A 16,022-nucleotide genomic window follows, 5' to 3' on the forward strand; every position below is an offset into this window, starting at 1 on the left:
ATAGGATATGGCTGGAGGAGATGGGTCACTGGGGGTATGCCTTTGGGGTACATATTTGATGAACTGAGCTTAGATTCTCTCTCTGCTTCCTGATCAAGCACTGAGCCACTTTTTTCCACCACACTCTTCTGCCATGATGTTCTGCCTTACCTTGAGCCCCAAGGAATGGAATTGGCTGTCTATCAACTGAGATCTCTGAAATCTTGAGCCCCTAAATGAACCTTTCCTTCTTTAAATTTGTTCTTGTTACGTCCTTTGGTCAAAGCAGTGAAAAAGATGACTCAAACAATAATATACGTGTCCTAGATCTAAAACAAATACAATAGTTGCCCTGATGCCTTTAATACTATTATGATATTAACAGTGTAACATCTAAAACTCATATATGATAGCTGCCCTGTGACCTTTAAAACAAATAAGATATACATACAATGTCATCTAAAATGGATAAAATATTTGTCCCATGGTTCTTAATACTAACATATTATCTATGCTATAGCCGTCCTGTGGCCATTAGTGCTAAGATGATTACACTATTATATCATCTAAAACTGATGATAGCTACCCTGTGGGCTTTAATATTAGTAAAAATCTATAGCATAACATCTAAATCTAATATAATAACCACCATATCAAGTTTAATACAAATATGGCATCTGTCTGGACTTTAGCATCTAAAACTAATATGATCAAATTTTGGCCTTAAATATTAATATAATATGTATACTATAGCATCTTAAAGTATAGTACTGTGAGAGCTGCCCTGTTGCAATTGGTATTAATATTATATTCATACTGTGGCCTCTTTTTTTAAAAAACAATTTTTTGGTGGCTGATGAACCTTTCTTTTATTTATTTATTTATATGCCCTGCTGAGAATTGAACCCAGTGCCTCACACGTGTAAGGCATGCACTCTACCATTAAACCACAACCCCAGTCCTACTGTGGCCTCTTAACATAATATTGTAGCTTTCCTATAGTGCTTCATATTAATAAAATATCTGTACTACAGAATCTAAAGCTAATATAATAGCTACACTCTGACCTTTAATATTGATGTAATATTCATACTATTGCAAATAAAAATACTGACTGTCCTGTGGTTTTAATACTATTATGATATTCATAGTACAACATTTAAAATTAATATAGTAGCTTCCCCATGATCTTTAATGTTAATATAATATTCCCACTATAACATCCAAAACTAATACAATAGCCTCCCTGTAGCCTTTTACACTAAAATAATATCCATATTATAGCATTTCAAGCTTATATAATATCTTCCCTGTGACCTTTAAAGCTAATGTAATAGCCATACTATTGTATCTAAAACTGAAGTAATAGCTGCCCTGTATCCTTTAAATATCAAATATCAATAGACAACCTTATTATAGCATCTTAAATTGATATGCTATCTGCTCTGTGGCTTTAATATTAACATGATACCCATAATATACTATCTAAATCTGGGAAAATATTAGCCCTGTAGCCCTTATAGGTAATATGATACCCAAATTATATCTCCTAAAACTAATAATAACAACTAACCTGTGGTATTTAATATTAATATTTTATCCATACTATGCCCTCTAAAACTAATAAAATAGCTCCCTTTTGGTCTTAAATAAAATAGCTATACTATAGCATGTAAACCTTATGAAATAGCTGCCTGTGGCCTTTAGTACTAATATGATACCCATATGATAGCATCTAAAGTTAGCATAATAGCTTCCCTCTGGCATTTAATAGTAATCTGATATCAAAATTATAGTAAATGAACTAATATAATACCTTAATACTAATAGGATACTTATAGTATAGAATATAAAGCTAATATAATAACTAAACTTTGGGCTTTAATATTAATGTAATATGTATACTACATCTCAAAGTACTGGAAAGGGGCCGGGGAGATAGCTCAGTTGATAGAGTGCTTGCCTCACAAGGCCCTGGGTTCGATCCCTAGCACTGCAAAAAAAAAAAAAAAAAAAAAAGTACCGGAAGAACAGTCCTGTTCATTTGGTATTAATACTGTATCCATACTGTGGCCTGTTAATGGAATATTGCAGCTCTTCTGTGGCCTTTCATATTAATACAATATCCATACAATAGCATCTAATGCTAATATAATAGCTGCCCGTGACCTTCAATACTAATACAGTATTAATACTGTGATCCCTAAAACTGAAATAATTTCCCTGTGATCTTTTAATATTATTTAATATTCATTTATAGCAACTAAAATGAATATAGTTCTGCCCTATGGCCTTTAACATGATGTCCACATCACAGCATCTGTTACTGATATAAAGCAGTCCTCTTACCTTTGTAGTTATGACATCCATATTATAGCATCTAAACTAATATAATTGCTCTCTTGTGACCCTAATTCTTATGTTATATCCATACTATAACATCTAAATAGAATATAACAGCCCTGTAGTTTTTACTACTAATGTAATATCCATACAATTGCATCTGAAAGTGATATAATAGTTGCCCTGTGGTCTTTAATACTGATATGATATTCACATTAGAGCATCCAAAACTGATAGAGTAGCCTCCCTGTGGCTTTAATACAAATGACATTCTTGTGACATCTAAAACTGATATGATAGCTGCTCTGTGACCTTTGGTATTAATATGATATCCATAATACGGTGTCTAAAACTGATATAATATCTACATTGTGGCCATTATAGCTAATATAATATTCATACTAGAGCATTTAAAAATAATAGCTACATAGTGGTGTTTAACACTATTATTATATCTATACTATAGTATTTAAAATGAATATTATAGCTTCTCTGTGGCTTTTTGTATTAATGTAACCATAGCATTGCATTGAAAAGTGTTATAATAGCTGCCCTGTGACTTTTAATTCTAATGTGATATCCATATAGCATCTAAAACTGATATAAGAGCTATCCTATGGTCTTTAGTACTAATATAGTATACATACTGTAGCATCTGAAAATAATAAAATAACTACATGGTGGTGTTTAATGCTAATATATCCCTAGTATAGAATCTATTACTAATGCAATAGGTGCCCTATAACCTATATACTATTATTATATTCATAGTATCCTTCTAAAACTGATTTAATAGCTGCCTAGTCACTTTTACTATTTCTGTAATATTCATACTATTGATCTAAAACAAATAATATCTATCCTGTGGCCTTTGTTGCCAATATGATTTCAATACAACAGCATTCAAAACTAATGTACTGGCTGCCCTGTTGATTTAAATTAATATATCAGTCATATTCTATGTTCTAAAACTAACACAGTGGCTGCCCTGTGGACTTCAATACTATCATGACACCCGTACTGTAGCATGTAAGGCTGACATGATAGCTATACCATGGCCTTTGATATTACTGTGGTATCCTACTATAGCATCTAAAACTAATTACAATGCATTTTGGCCTTTAATTGATGTAACATTTATATTGTAGTATCTGATTCTAATATATTAGTTGCCCTGCGTTCTTTAATATTAATGTAATATTCATATTTGATATAAAATTTAATACAATAGCTTCCCTGAGGCCTTTAATACTAATATAATATCCGTATTATAGCATCTAAAAGTAATAAAATTAATAAAATATGTGCTCTAGTGCCCTTCATACTAATATGATGTCGATATTATACCATCTAAGCATAACATAATAGCTTTCCTGTGGTCTGATAATAATGTGATAACCATACTGTAGCATTTAAAACAAATGTAATAATTGCCTTCTGGTCCTTAATATTAATATAATATCTATGTTACAGAATCTAAAACTAATATAATAGATGCCCTGTGGTCTTTAATATAAATGAAATATTCATACTATAACATGTTAAGCTAATATATGTCCTACGGCCTTTAATGCTAATATGATATCCATATTGTAGCATCTATTACAAATATAATAGCTGCCATGTAGCCTTTAATGGTAATATAATACCTATACTATAGCATTAAAAACTACAAAATACCTGCCTGTGGCCATTTTGTTAGTGTAATGTCCCCCTACTATATATAATACTAATACAATATTTATTCTTTGCCTTTATACTAATATATACCATCTAAAACTGACAAAATAGCTGCCTTTTGGCCTTTACTATTATTGTGATATTCATAATAGACATCTAAAATGGATATAACAGCAACTCTGTTGCCTTAATACTAATGTAATATACATGCTTAATCATAGATTAAAAAGATATTGCCCTGTGGTCTTTAAAAGTAACAAAATATCCATAGTATAGCATCTAAAATTAATATTCATTGTCCTGTGGCCTTTGATATTAATATAATATTCATACAAGTAAAGCTGCTCTGTGACTTTTAATGTAGATTTGTACTTTAACATCTACTACTAATAAAATGGCTACCCTGGCTCTAATACTATCATGATATACATAATGTAGTATCTAAAGTTAATATAACTGCCCTGTAGCCTTTGATATTAATATAGTATTCATGGAATGTCATTCAAAACTAATGAGTTGTCCTGTAGTTTTTTGTGATAAAATGATGTCTATACTGTACTACCTCAAGCTAATATAATAACAGCTCTGTGGTCTTTAATACTAATATAACATTCATAATATATCATCTTAAACTAAACTAATATAATCACTGCCCTGTGGCCTTTAATATTAATGTAATACCTAAACTTTAGCACTAAAAATAACAAAAGTTTGCCTGTGTATTTAAATTGATGTAATATTTATGCTATTACATCTTAAACTAATGTAATATGTGTTATGTGACCTTTAATACTATTATGATATCTATAGCATAATATCTGATACTAATATAATAGCTGCCCTCTGTCCTTTAATACTTATATAACAATCATATTATAGCATCTAAAATTAATGTAGTATATACCCTGTGGCCTTTATTATTAATGTGATATGCATATGATAAAATCTTAATCTAACATAGTACCTGCCTTGTGGCCTTTAATAACATAATACCAATATTAAAGCTTCCTCTGACCTTTACTATAAATATAACATTCATCATATGGCCTCTAATACTAATATAATAGTTGATGTTGGCATTCAACACTAATATAATGTTCATACTGTGATTTCTTTTTTTTTACCATATACTCTTTAAAATTTGTTCTAATTAGTTCTAAATGATAGTAGAATACGTTTTGACAGGTCATACATAAATGGAATATAACTTCTCATTCTTCTGGTTGTACATGATGTAGATTTACACCAATCACAATGTGACTTCTAAACCAAATATAATAGCTAAAAAGTACCTTCCATATGAATATAATACCATAGTATAGCATCTGAAACTAATATAGTTGCTTCTTGTGACATTTAATACTTATATGATATTCATACAATAGTCTCTAAAGCTAATATATTATCTTCCTGTGGACTTTAATACTTATATGATATCTATACTAAAACATCTAAATCTGATATAGTAGCTACACTGTGACCTTTAATATTCATATGCATTCTTATAATAGTATCTGAAACTATAAAATAGCTGTCTGTGGCTTTAAATAATAATATGATATTCATAATATGGCATCTAAAATTAATATAACTTCTGCCTCATGGCTATTTGCTAATATGATATCCACACTGTAGTATCTAAAATTGATATAGCTGCCACATTGTCTTTAATACTGATATGATATACATTGTTGAACATCTAAAAGTGCCATAATAGTTTCCCTATGGCCTTTAATTCTAAATTTATAGCCATACTGGAACATCTAAAACTGATATAATAGCTACCCTATCGCCTTTAGTACTCATGAAATATCCATAAATGCATCTAAAATTTATAGAATTGTTGCCCTGTAGTCTTTAATATAACATGATATCCACACTATAGCATCTGAAAGTAATATAATGGCTACCCTGTGGACTTTCACACTAATATCAAAGCTATACCTGTTGAGGTTTAGATTTGAAATTTCCCCCAAAGTTCATGTGTGAGGCAATGAAAGAAAGTTAAACTATGAAACAATTGGGTTATGAGTGCCTTAACCTAATCTGTCCATTAATTCACAGATTGGGATTAAGTGGGTATGAACTGTAGGTAGGTAGGATGTGGCTGGAGAAGATGGGTCACGGGGGGCATTCTTTTGGGGTTTACATTTTGTCCTTGGTGAGTAGCTCTCTCTCTCTACTTCCTGTTTGCCATGTCCTGAGCAGCTTTCCTCTTACACACCCTTGGCTATGATGTTCTATCTCACTTGGGCCAAGATCAATGGAGACAGCTATATTTAGACTGAGACCTCTGAAATCATGATCACTAAATAAACTTTTCCTCCTCTAAAATTGTTCTTGTCAGATCTTTTGGTCACAGAGGCAAAAAAAAAAAAAAAAAAAAAAAAACAACTAAAACAGAAATTGGTACCAAGAGTGGAGGAAATTGAAAAGTTTAGAGATGCAAGCTGGATAAGCTTTATAATATTATAGTGGGGCTTAATGGGGGAGTCTGGTTGGACCCCAGAATCCAGAATGCTGATAGGAGTGTAGATAGTAAATATTGGGCTTATGAGGTTTCAGAGGAAGAAGATGCTATTGGAAATTGAACTAGAGACCATTCTTGTTACATTTGAGCTAAGAATATGCTGACAATTTGCCTGTGTTCTGAGATTTTATGTGATACTTAATTTCAAGTTGAAGGAATAATTAATCTGGCAGAGGAAGTTTCAAGACAGTGTGGTTTAGGTCAGTGACATGAGTATTGCTGGCAATTTTTTTGCCAGATTTACTCTGATAATCAGGATCAGAGAGCAGAGCATAAAGATTTGAACAATGTCCAATTTGGCCAGAAAGTGTGAGTAAAATTGGGGCTAAGGAAACTGGTTGTTAAAGATATCACAATCATTAAAGAGATGTTAAATACTTTACTCAGAGACAATAGGAAATTTGTCCTAAGGGCATCTCAGAAATTGGCAAGACTGTTCCCATCTTAGGCTCAAGATTGTAAAAGTAAAAATTCTTTGAGAAGAGATCATTTGTGCATCCTGCTTGCATGGGGGTGCAGTTAGGAAGTTGTTTCACCATGCTAAGCTGTCCAGGCACTTGTAGGGTACTACAGCCATGGTCCAAGAAGTCTTGGCTACTTCTTGAGATGGTGGCAGCCCTGGCATCAACCACATCATGCTTTTTTTTTTTTTTTATGATTGCAAGACATCGGAGTTATGGGATTATGGAGGCTTCCACTGAGATTTCAAAGGAAAATCTCAGAGGCCATACAAGGTGCAGCTGGGTTAGTGTTCCTGTAAACAGCCATTGAGAATATAAAGCATGAAGAAGTGAGAAGGAAGCTGCTGCAGCTGCAGTGGAGTCCCCCGAGTTTAAGAGTTGCCAGTACCATGGAAAGTCTGCTAAGGAAAGCTGTGGGGATCAGAGTTAAGCTGAGAGGGTCTTGTGTGTTGTAATGAGCAAAGCCATACAGAAGAACATCACAATGCCATGTGCCTCAGATGCTAAATGTGGAGCTACAGGTCTTGTTTGCCCAGCCAAATTTCAGTGTTGCTTTGGTCCCATCCCTTCTTTATACGCCCTTGTGCCATTATATATTGGAATGTATGTAACTTGCTTTTGATTTTTATGGAGGCCCATGCTGAGAGTTTTCCTTGAATCTCAGAAGAGACTTTGGATTTGGACTTTTGAGTAATGCTGTTAAGAATATTTGAACTCTTGGAAATGGACTCAAAGTATGATGCATTAGAGATGGGCATGAGCTTTGGGGGGCCAGGGTCAGAATGTTATGGTTTAGATATGAAAGCTCATGTGTGAGAAAATGAAACAAAGTCTACAGGTGAAATGATGGGGTTGTGAGAGCCTTAAACTAATCAGTTTTTAAATTCACCAATAAGGATTAAGTTGATGGTAATTGTATGTAGGTAGGGTGTGGCTGGAAGAGGTGTGTCATTGACAGCATTCCTTTGGGGTTTATATTTTGTCCTTGGTGAGCAGAGCTCTCTTTCTGCTTCCTGTTTTCCATGTCCTAAGGTACTGTTATCCTTCACACCCTTTGGTCATTATAATCTGCCTCATTTGGGGTAATAGAAATGGAGTTGGCCTTCTATGACCTGAGACCTTGGAATCTGTGAGTGCCAAATAAAATTTTCATTCTCTAAAATTGTATATATGCCCATAGTTATCACCCAGTTGATTCCTATCAGGGATTAACACTCTGATTAGGTTAAGGTTCTCATAACCCAATCATTTAACCTCTAAACTTCTTTCATTGTCTCACACATGAGCTTTTGGGGTACACCTAATATCTAAACCTTAATAGTCTGCCTTCAGCCCCTAAGAGTTCATGCCTATGTCATAATGCAAGATACATTTAGTCCATTTTCAAGAGTCCCCATAGTCTGCCAGCATTAAAGCATTGCCCAAAAATCCAAGTCCAAAGTCTTCACTGAGACTTAAGGCAAACTCTAAGTGTTAGTGTCTGTAAAAGTCAAAAACAAGTTACATATATCCAATATGTAAAATTTAGAGTTCATATTTCCATTCCACATGGGAGAAATAAGCACATAGAAAGAAGGGATGGGACCAAAGCAAGACCAAAATCCATCTGGGAAAATGAATCCTGTAGTTCTACATCTAGTATCTGGGGGCATATGGCATCATAATGTTCTCTACAAAAGGCTGGTGTAGCTCTGACCTATGACTTTGCTGGTTGCAGCCCACATGGTGTCTTTGTTGACTTGTTCTGCTTGTTTCCTGCAGGTTTCCTTGGGAGACATTCCACATTACTGGCATTTTTTAAATATTTAGGGTCTCCTCTGTAGCTTTGGCTTCCTCTTCACATCACATATTGCCCTATCAGGGTCAGCCCATAGGGAATCCAACCCTGCAGCACTTTGCACTATCTCCTAGGCCTTCCTTTGAAATCTTGGTGGAAGCCTCCATGAACCACTAACTCCAGCATTCTGCATTCCTGCAGAACCAGCATCACATGGTTGACATTAAGGCCTGCTGCCATCTTTACCATTCATTAGCCAAACCTCCAGGGACCATGGCTGCAGCAGCCTCTGAGCACAGTGAAACAACTTCCTGGGCTGCTTCTGTGCAGGTAGGGTTCCCAAATGGTCTCTTCTCAAAGGAAGTTTTTTTCTTTCACACCCTTGAGCCTGAAATGGGTGTGGTCTTGCCAATTTCTGAGATGCCCTCGAGCCATATTTCTAATTGTCTCTGTTCAAAGTCTTTAGCAGCATCTCTTTAGTGGCTGTAATATCTTTGACAAGCACAAATTCCTTAGTCCCAATTTCAATGGCAGTTTTATGGCCAAACTGCAAGGTTTTCAAAAGTTTCTGCTCTGTGTTGTGGTCCTGGTTAACAGAATAAATTTGCTTAAAATCTGCCAGTAATATCCATGCCATTGCCTGAATGCTATGTTGCCCAGAATTTTCTTTTCTGCCAGATTAAGAAGTCCATCACCTTTAAATTCAGTCTTACAGAAAGCCTCAGGACATGGGCAAAATATAGGCAACTTCTTAGCCAGAACATAATATAAATGGCCTCCAGATCAATTTCCAAGAGTCCTCCTTCTCCCGTGAGATCTCACAAGCCCTGTCTTTAATGTCTGCAGTCCTATCAGCATTCTGGTTTCCTGAGCTCCCATAAGAATTACCCATTCAGTGATTAATATTCTAAAGCTTTTTCAACTTACATCACTGAAATTTTTGACCACCTCCCCACATTCCAAAGTACCCCAAAAGCTTCTAAAACACATGGTCAGGTTAGTTACAGCAACAATCCCATTTCTTGGTTCCAATTTGTGTTTTAGTCACCTTTTTTGTTTCTGTGACAAAAAGACCTGACAAGAACAATTTTAAGGAGGAAAAGTTTATTTTGGGGTTCACAGTATTAGAGGTCTCAGTTCATAGATAATTGGCTCCATTCCTTAGGACCTGGGATGAGGGAGAACATTATGACAGAAGTGCGTGGTGGAGGAAAGTGACTCAGGACATTGCATCAAGTTGGAGAGAGAGAGAGAGAGAGAGAGAGAGAGAGAGAGAGAGAGAGAGAGAGAGAGAGAGAGAGAGGGAGGAGAGAGGGAGAGGGAGAGATCTTCTCAATAGGAAAAAATGTATACCTCAAAGTCACACTACAAGTTCCCACCTCCTCAAGCCACATTGTACCTGCCTACAGTTATAACCCTATTAATCCCTATCAGGGGATTAATATACTGATTAAGTTAAGGTTCAACCCAGTCATTTTGCCACTGTCTTGCATTGTCCCATACATGAACTTTTGGGGGATACCTAATATCTAAACTATAACACTGATACAGTAGCTGCCCTGTGATGTTTAATATTAATACCCACACACTGACTTATAAAACTAATGTATTAACTGCATTTTGACCTTTAATACTGACATATTATCCACATATTATCATAAAAAATATGTTAACAGTCTGTGAACATAATATTCAATCATCACTATAGTATCTAAAACTTATAGGTTCCTTGTGGCCTTTAGTATTAATATAATATCCACATTACAGCATCAAACACTAATATAAGATCAGTCTTGTGGCCTTTAATACTAATATGATATGCATACAATACCATCGAAATTAATATAAGAGGTGCTACAAAGCTAATTTTAACATCTAAAATGATTACAATAGATGCCCTGTCTCCATTAATACTAGTATAATAAACATAATTAATAGCATTTAAAACTGACATAGTGGTGATCCTGTGGCCTTTAATACTAATAGATATCCAAAAAATAGCATCAAAAAGTAATTGTAATAACTGTAAGGTGGCCTTTATTATTTTTTAAAATTTATTTTTATTGTAAACAAATGGGATACATGTTGTTTCTGTTTGTACATGAAGTAAAGGCATACCATTTGTGTAATCATACATTTACATAGGATAATGGTGTTTGATTCATTCTGTTATTTTTTCCTTGCCCCCCCCACCACTCCCACCCCTCTTTTCCCTCTATACAGTCCTCCTTCCTCCATTCTTGCACCCCTCCCATCCCCCATTATGTGTTATCATCCACTTATCAGTGAGATCATTCATCCTTTGGTTTTTTAAGATTGGCTTATCTCACTTAGCATGATATTCTCCAATTTCATCCATTTGCCTGCAAATGCCATAATTTTATTATTCTTTATAGCTGAATAATATTCCATTGTATATACATACATATATATATATATATATATATATATATATGTATACCACAGTTTCTTTATCCATTCATCAATTGAAGAACATCTAGGTAGGTTCCACAATCTGGCTATTGTGAATTGAGCAGCTATGAACATTGATGTGGCTGTATCTCTGAAGTATGCTGATTTTAAGTCTTTTGGTTATAGGCCGAGGAGTGGAATAGCTGGGTCAAATGGTGGTTCAATTCCAAGCTTTCTGAGGAATCTCCACACTGCTTTCCAGAGTGGCTGCACTAATTTGCAGCCCCACCAGAAACGTATGAGTGTACATTTTTCCCCACATCCTCATCAACGCCTATTGTTGCTTGTATTCTTGATAATCACCATTCTAATTGGGGTGAGATGGAATCTTAGGGTAGTTTTGATTTGCATTTCTCTTATTACTAGAGATGTTGAACATTTTTTCATATATCTGTTGATTTCTGTAGATATTTTTCTTCTTTATTTAGGGGGCTAAAATTTTTCTGATTTAATTTTTCTGAAAAGTTAAACTCCACATAATGGTAAGACTGTTCACTGAAAGAAAACTAATAAGTAAAAACTGATTTAAGAGACAGACATTCAAGATAAATTTACTGGAAATACAGTAACAAAAATTTGGCCTGATAACCCTCATGCTGTCATAGAGCAAAACACTAAAATTCATGCAACAGAGAAACTGGTAATGAGAACTTTTCCAGAATTCTTAGGGGAGGGAAAAAAACTAAAAATATACTGTTTTCTTCTGTTTGCTTTCATAAAGAATTATTACTACTATGGCTGGCTTTCCCAAACTTTCCCAGTTGTTTCTGATGAAAAATCATTCTTCAATAGAAGACCAGGTAAACTTACACAAAGACATCGGATGCCTTTTGAAAACTATCTATCTGCTAGAAGAGTAATAAACTGGATTACATAGAACTACCTCCATAACTACAATAGCAAGTAGAATCGGATAGGAATTAGTGGTAATTAGTATAATTATAATAAGCTTGTTCTGAAACCACAGAAGTGGTAAGAAGAGACTGTATAAAAGCTACTGGGTTCTCTAGAAAATGGGACACAGTATATAGAATGTGAGAGTATATAGAACTCACACTTGAGTTATAAAAATAGACATGGTTCTCAGACAAAAAGCAAATGAGTACAAAAGAATTCACTAAACATGAACTATTTTTAAAAGACACATCTATATAAAACAAGATATTATCTCAAGAGTTCCAAGAGTAGTCTGTTCAAATGGCTGAAAAGGGGAAATGAACTGGACACAGATCAAGAACCCAGAACTGATCTGTCCTACTCTTCTGTTTGGCAGTGTACATTGGTGGTCACAGACTGCTTTTGGAGATTTTCTACTCATATATATATATATATATATAATATATATATATATTATATATATATATATATACACACACATATGTATATGGTGGCTGATTGGTTGATGGTACTGGGTGGATGTTAAATAAACACTGAAAATTGAACACTTGTAGCTTCTACACTTGACAGTGTTGCACATGAGAAATGATTCTAGGTTTCTTCACCTTGAATCAACCCTCCCATTCACAACTCATGCTCCATGCCCCATGGTTTCTACTGTGCCCTAGAGGATCAGCCTAGACTAAATATATAATAGAAAATAACTCCAGCCTTGAAATGAGGGGCAGACCAGTAATTCATGCTCAGTACTCCTAAATCACAAAGAAACACTGAAATTAATGGTCTGTCTCCTCTTAACTGCAAAAGAGATGCCATGAGTTAAAGAGAGTCATGAGACAAAGTCAAAAAGATGTGGGTAGTAGCACCTTCCCATACCCGCCTGGATTTTTAAGGAGCCTTTCACTCCTTATTCCTTTCAAACACAAAGTTCATCTGTTGGAAGAAAAATAAATGACTCTAAAGTTAAAGAGTCTCCAGAGAAAACTAGCAGTACATGAAATATGCCCTATGTGAGCTAAATGACATGCTGCAGGACCAGATAAGACCAGATGAGGCAGCCCAAGGCCTTAATTATGGTTTTAGAATAAAATAGCACAATATGGGCAGCCCTTTTCCCATCCAATCAAAAATCCAGCACCATCCATGTCCAGTTCAAACAATTATTGAAGAGTGGGCTTTCATCCTTGGTACCACCTCATGAGTTATTCTTGGTTTGCAGTATCTGCAAAGAAGCAGAAAAGTTGGTACCTTTGCCTTGTCTGTGAGTACAAATGCTGGGACTCTGATTGCTGCAACCATTGAGGACAAATAAATTAATACTGTAACACACAGGATTAATGCATCCAATTCCTTGGTTCTGGATAATAGTAGCCATGCCCCTGCAGGAGCGGGATCATCCATCCCCATTGGTTAAGGCCTTCGGTTTGCTGTCCTCAGAGTGAAACAAATCACTGTTCTCACGGACAAGGAACTGCAGATGAACCCATGGTCCACATATGGACAGGGATTTTAAGTACCAGACATGCCAGGCACAGAAACAGGTCTAGCGGATAACCATCACACTTGGAGAAGCTTCTGTTTTGGCAGCACAAATTGGAAACTTCTTAGTGTACTCTGGCTTAAGTCCCCTTTCCTAAGTGAAGCAGCCAGGGAGTGACCAGTTTCCAATACTCAGCATTAATTCTCTCCATGGTCTTCTTCCACCCAGGCTACAATTTTCCCTTCCCATCCAGGAATGGCATCATCATCATGAAAACCTCCTCTTGACAGTGCCAAACTCAGGATCCAATGCTTTGAAGTGACACTGATGAATTCCCTTCCTGATCAATAGCCACTTTAAAATCCTTCAAAGTCACCTCCCCCAACCTCTTTGGGTATATTGACCATGAAGGGTGTGAGTGACCGGTCAGTGAAATAGAGCACTTTTGTGCAGGCACTGCTCACAGTTGGAGAACTCTGTGAGTGAGGCAATTTTGAATTAGGGGGCCAGGAATCCCGGTACTCACTACCTGCTTGCATTCTGGGTGACTTGCCCCAAACCTTTCTTTCTTGTTTCCTCTGTGTCTCCATGATGTGCAGGCGCTCCATAAGGCTGGAGATGCCCTGCTACAAGCTGTCAATGGTGTGGTGCTGAGGATCATGGCCACTGAAGCTGATGCGCAGGCTGTGGAGAGCATCTTGAACAAGCTGCAGGTTACTGGTCCCTTTGTGGGTGATGGAAGCAGCTCCTTTTCCTGCCATTGGAAGGAGAAAACCATTGCTTTGAGAATTGTGACTGTTGTAGTTGGTCACCTCATCTGCCTCTCTTTTCATACAGTGAGCCAAAGAGACATCTTTGTGTTCTAGTTCATGTTCTAGATCCACCTGCTGGTAACTGGCATCTGAGAGTTTCTGGAGTGCATCTTCCAGCTTAGCCTGGTGCTGTTGAAGGAGGCAATCCCTTCCTGCCCAGCTCTCTTTTATATTCTTCCAAGAGCTGGTTCCTCTCATTCAATTTCCTCTGCAGATCTACATTCTGGTTCTGCAGTTCATCTTTGTCCATATTTGCCCTCAGCAGTTCTTGTTTGAGCTGAAGAACAGCTGTGTCCTGCTGAGTCAATCTCTGTTGCAAGGCATCCTTTATAGCCTGTAAATTTCTGGCTTCTTGTTTACATTTCAGCAGCTCTTTCTTTAGGTCCTGATTCTCCACCATACTCTGATCCAAATGACTTTGGATTATAATCAGTTGTTCCTCAGGATTGGCGCCTGGTTCACAGAGGGCCAAAGGTCTCTCCTGTTCATCTTCAGGTAAGGATCCATTGAACAGTAAGGCCTGTAGTCCTGATATCATTTTCTTTGCTTCCTCCATTTCTTTTTCTAAGTGTTCTTGTTCCAACAGCTGTTCTTCCCATGAGGTCTCCAGATAGGTTCCAGGGCTCCTTGGCCACCAGTCTTGGGATAATGGAGAGTCTATCTCCTCTGTTCTGTTCTCTATTCCTTCAGAAGGAATAATCACAAAATCTGCCTTCTCCTCCAACTGGGTTATAATGCATTCACTGTTTGCACTGTGAATTGGACTGGTGAAGTCAGGCATTTGACTTGGATTCCTCCCATGGTCCATCTCCTGGCTCTGGCTTCAGCAAGCCTGCTCCTCTGCATAAAGTGGAAGGCTGAGAGTCACAGTGCTTCCAAATTCGGGCATGTCTCCCCGCTCTGGGGCCCAAAGAACGACTTCCCGGAGGAGCCAACCCATGGAGAGGCTGGTCCCGATCACCAGAGAAAGTAGAAAGGGCAGAGGCAGGCGTCTTGGCCCCAGAAACAGGGATGCTCCTGAGTGTGAAGTGCGCTGTCCCAGCAGCCCAGACTCTGCACCTCCCCTACTTGGCGGCTGGTCCTTGGTAGCTGCATCTTGGTCTCTGCAGCTGCATCTTGGTCTCTGCAGCCGCCTGGCTCTGGGCATCCCCCCCGGGGCGGAGGCATCTCAACCAATCTCAGGCAGGGAGAGAGGCTCCCAGCGACTGGGGCTGAGCATCGAGTCCCTACCTATGAGCGTGTGGGTCACTCGCTTGTAGATCTTCTTCTATGAAGTGTCTGTTCATTCCCTTAGCCCATTTGTTGATTGGGTTATTTGTATTCTTCGTGTAGAGTTTTTTGAGTTCTTTATAGATTCTGGAAATTAGTGCTCTATCTGAAGTATGAGTGGCAAAGATTTTCTCCCACTCTGTAGGTTCTCTCTTCACATTGCTGATAGTTTCCTTTGCTGAGAGAAAGCTTTTTAGTTTGAATCTATCCCAGTTATTAATTTTTGTTTTTATTTCTTGTGCGATGGGGGTCCTGTTAAGGAAGTCTGATCCTAAGCTGACATGTTGAAGATTTGGACCTACTTTTTCTTCTATAAGATGAC

General features: G+C 36.8%; 1 pseudogene across 1 annotated transcript; it reads right to left on the reverse strand.

Annotated features, from left to right (window-relative positions):
* Nucleotides 1-11,674: 11,674 nt before the first annotated feature.
* On the reverse strand, nucleotides 11,675-15,232 carry LOC306659771 (dixin-like; annotated as a pseudogene). Its single transcript has one exon. The product of its transcript is annotated as a dixin-like (transcript).
* Nucleotides 15,233-16,022: the final 790 nt, after the last annotated feature.

The sequence above is a fragment of the Sciurus vulgaris genome (genome assembly GCF_902686455.1).
Source record: "Sciurus vulgaris genome assembly, chromosome: 4".
NCBI classification, from domain to species: domain Eukaryota; kingdom Metazoa; phylum Chordata; class Mammalia; order Rodentia; family Sciuridae; genus Sciurus; species Sciurus vulgaris.